A 4,030-nucleotide genomic window follows, 5' to 3' on the forward strand; every position below is an offset into this window, starting at 1 on the left:
TTAAAAAAAAAGAAAATCCTTATAACAATGTTTTGAACTCTACATCTTGTAGATTGCTCGTCTCCATTTTTTAAGTTCTTTTTCTGGAGTTTTGTTATGTTCTTTTATTTGGGACATGTGTCTTTGTCTCTTCATATTGGTTGCTCCCCTGTGTTTATTTCTATGTGTTAGGTAGAGCTGCTACATCTCCTGGTCTTGATAGAGTGGCCTAATATTGTAGGTGTCTGGTGGGGCACAGTATCCCTGGTCACCTGAACTGGGTGCATCATGTGCCCCCCTTGTATTGATTGTGTGCACCTTCCTTGATTGAGGTTGGCATGTCAATAGGAGTGATTAACCCTGAGGCTGACTGGCTTTTGAGTAGTTCCTGCACTACTGTGAAAGAACAGTAGTGCAGGGACTGACCCTATGAAGCTTCCATGGGTCTCTGGTGTCTGTAGTGTCTGTCCTTTTTGTATTGTTGGTGGAGGTGGCTGGGTGGTGCTGTGGTGTGGTCTAAAGCTGGTCACTGGATGTGTTGGTTCTGGGGCTTCTTGGGAGGTACAGACCAAGAGCTGATATTTGTGCCTTGCTTGTGGCCACCTGGTATAAGCTACAAAGTGATCTGTAGATTGTTGACACTTTTGCTTGGCTTATAGGTCCCTGGATGAGGCTAAGCTGTGAACTGAGGCTGCCTGCTGCTAGTTACAGGCTTAAGGCTACTTAGTAAGACCTGTAGGGCATGTTGAGGCCAGATGCTGCTTACTTGTGGTTTGTGAACCTTTGAGAGATTTTTGGAAAGTCTATGTCATGAGCCAAGACAGACTGTGTGGAAAAACCACTGGAAGTTGTATGGGGAGCCCACAAGTTGGGTAGTATGGTGTTTCACGGGATCAGCAGGGCTGGGTGAAGAGTGTTAAGTTGATGGAGTCTCAGATATGGCACCTGCCTGTGCTTTCAGGGTGAAGGTTCATCAAAGGAACAATAGCTTCTGCCAGCACTTCTGTCTGTGAGAAAGGTGCTTTTCCAGCATTCTCTCTGAAGCCAGACAATTTAGTTTCCCCCAGTATATTTCTAGTGCTTCTCATGCTGCCACCCTAGCACTGGAGCTTAGAGAGAGTAAGAGACATCAGTAATTAAGTTCATGCACCTGCCCTTAAGGAGGAGCTCCTGGGAGTCTAGCAGCCCATCACTCAACCACAATCTCTGCTGATTTTCACAGCTAGAACTTATGGGGTCTTCTCTTCCTGGCACTAGAACCCTGAGCTGGGGAGCCTCGTGTGAGGCTGGCACTCCTCACTCTTCATGGAGGACCTCCACAGCCAAGGTATCCCTCTTGATTTTTAGCCAGCACACATGGGTGTGGGCACAGCCCTTTCCCTATCTGTACCCCTCCTACCATTCTCCAATTGGCTTCTCCTATGTATACTTAGTTTTAGAACTTCTGTTAAGGTAGATTTTGGTAGTTCTCAATGATGATGGTTCTGTGGTTTGACTGTAATTTTGAAGTGATCATGGGAATAGGCAAGCACAGTGTTTACCTACTGTTCTGTTTTGACTGTAAGCCCTACAAGCTGATTTTTAAAGCAACACTAATAAAGCTAACATAAACTTAATGATGGCAGAGGAAGAAAAATTGGTGCTTGTGATTTTTTGATAAATGTCTGTCACTGTATTTTTTTAGCTTATTAATCTTCTCTAATTGAAATATGATTGAAATATTTAACATTAGTTTTAAAGATGTGAAATATGGTGACTCAATTTTCTGTGCAAGGAAAGTGATGGCCATTCTGTCATAGCTTTGATTTTTATTTTTACTGTAACATGTTTACTGTTACTGTTACCGTTACATTCAACATTCATTTCTGGTGAGATATCAACTTATTGAATATCAATTTTGTTGAAAATAGCAACCTGTTGATATTTTTCTGATATTCAGTTTTGTTACAAATGTGGATTTAGAAATCTTAGAAAGGATATAAAGATTTTCTTTAAAAAAGCATAATGGATATGAATAAACTAAGTATTAAAAATTCATTGTGATTGTTATCAATCTCACCCTAGTAGTTAGTCAATTAACTACTTTTTTAAAAAATTCAGTATAGTTGGTATACAGTACTTTTCTTTTTTTAAATTTAAGTATAATTGCTATATAGTATTATCATAGTTTCAGGTGTGCAACATAGTGATTTGACACTTTTATATCTTACAATGTGATCATACACCTAATTCTAGCAATCATCTGTCACCATGCAAATGTATCACAATATTATTGGCTATATTCCCCTTCACCCTTTTCATCCATTCCCCCTCCCTTGACCCTATGGACAACCATTCCCTTTGGTCTATGAGTCTGTTTTGTTTTGTTTTGTTTTGTATTGTTTTGTTTTGTATTGTTTTGTTTTGTTCATTTCTTTTTTTTTTTTTTAGGCTCCACATATAAGTGAAACCTTATGGTATTTATCTCTCTGTCTGAATTATTTCACTTGGCACAATGCACTCTATGTTCATCCATGTCATTTCAAGTGGTAAGATTTTATTCTTGCTTATTGTTGCATAATAGTCCATTGTGTGTGTGTAATACATCTTCTTTATACATTTATTTATCAGTGGACTCCTTGGTTGCTTGACTATAAGGGTGCATATGTCCTTTCAAATTCTAGTGGTTTTTTTCTTCATATAAATACTTAAAAGTGGAATTACTGTATTGTTTGGTAGATCTGTTTTTAGTTTTCTGATGATTTCCATACTATGGAGGTTCATACTGTGGAGATCACCAATTTGTAGTCCCACCAACATTGCACAAATGTTCCTTTTTCTCCACATCCCCATCAAGGCATGTTATTCATTAACTGTTGATAATAGCCATTCTGACTGATACAAAACAAAAAGACAACATACCGAATGGGGTAATATATTCCCAAAAAATATATCCAACAAGGGGTATGATATCCAAATATATAAGGAACTCACACAACTCAATAACAAAAAATAACTTGATAAAAAATTGTCCTTTTCTAAGTGAACTTATTTATAAATCCCAATTGTGAAAGATCATACTCTTCTCACTACTCTATTTATAAAATAACAGCTTTATTTACTGTATTTTTAGGATTATAAAATGCACTGGACCATAAGACACACCTAGGTTTTAGAGGAGGAAAATAGGAAAAAAATTTTTGAAGCAAAAAATGTGGTAAAATATTTAATAACCTGTACCCTGCTCCACCACTGCCCTCCCCCCGCCACCCACAGTGAGCCAGGTAAGCTACATTCAGACTAAGACACAGTCCCATTCCCCCCCAAATTGGGGGAAAAGGTGCATCATATAGTCCAAAAAATATGATAGATATAATATACAAATCATAAACTTATCCCAGCTAAAATTTGTATAATTCAGTAGTTATTAGTGTATTTGCATAATGGTGCAACCTTCACCCTTGTTTGGAACTTTTTATCACCCCAAAAGAAACCCATCCACAGCCACTCCCCATTCTACTTCCCAGCCCCTGGGAAATACAAATATACCTTATGTCTCTATATATTTGTCTCTTCAGGTGATTTTATACAAATAGAACTATTAAGTATGTGACCTTTTAAATGTGTCTGGCTTCTTTTGCTTAACATGTTTTCAATGTCCATCCTCTTTATTGCTAAGGTATATTCCATTGTATGACTATTCCACATTTGTTTATTCATTGGTCATTTAATTGGCATTTGGGTTATTTCTAGTTTTTTATTAACATGAATAATGCTGCTAGGAAAACTTCTATACAAGTTTTAATGTGGGCATATGTTTTTAATTTTCTTGAGTATATGCATATGCATATGTAACATTTTCAGACACTATCAAACTGTTTTCCAACCTGTCCACACAATTTTGAATCCTAGTACCATTGTAGGAAAGTTCTTTTTAAATTGTTGTTCAAGTACAGTTGTCTCCATTTTCCCCACTCCACTCCCCCTACCCCAGCCATCCTGACTTCCCACCCTTGATCCTACCCCCCTTTGGCTTATTTATACTAATTCTTGTCAACACATTTATTTGTGT

This window comes from Phyllostomus hastatus, unplaced genomic scaffold (genome assembly GCF_019186645.2).
Source record: "Phyllostomus hastatus isolate PE091 unplaced genomic scaffold, TTU_PhHast_1.1 phas_contig_118, whole genome shotgun sequence".
In the NCBI taxonomy this organism is placed as follows: Eukaryota; Metazoa; Chordata; class Mammalia; order Chiroptera; family Phyllostomidae; genus Phyllostomus; species Phyllostomus hastatus.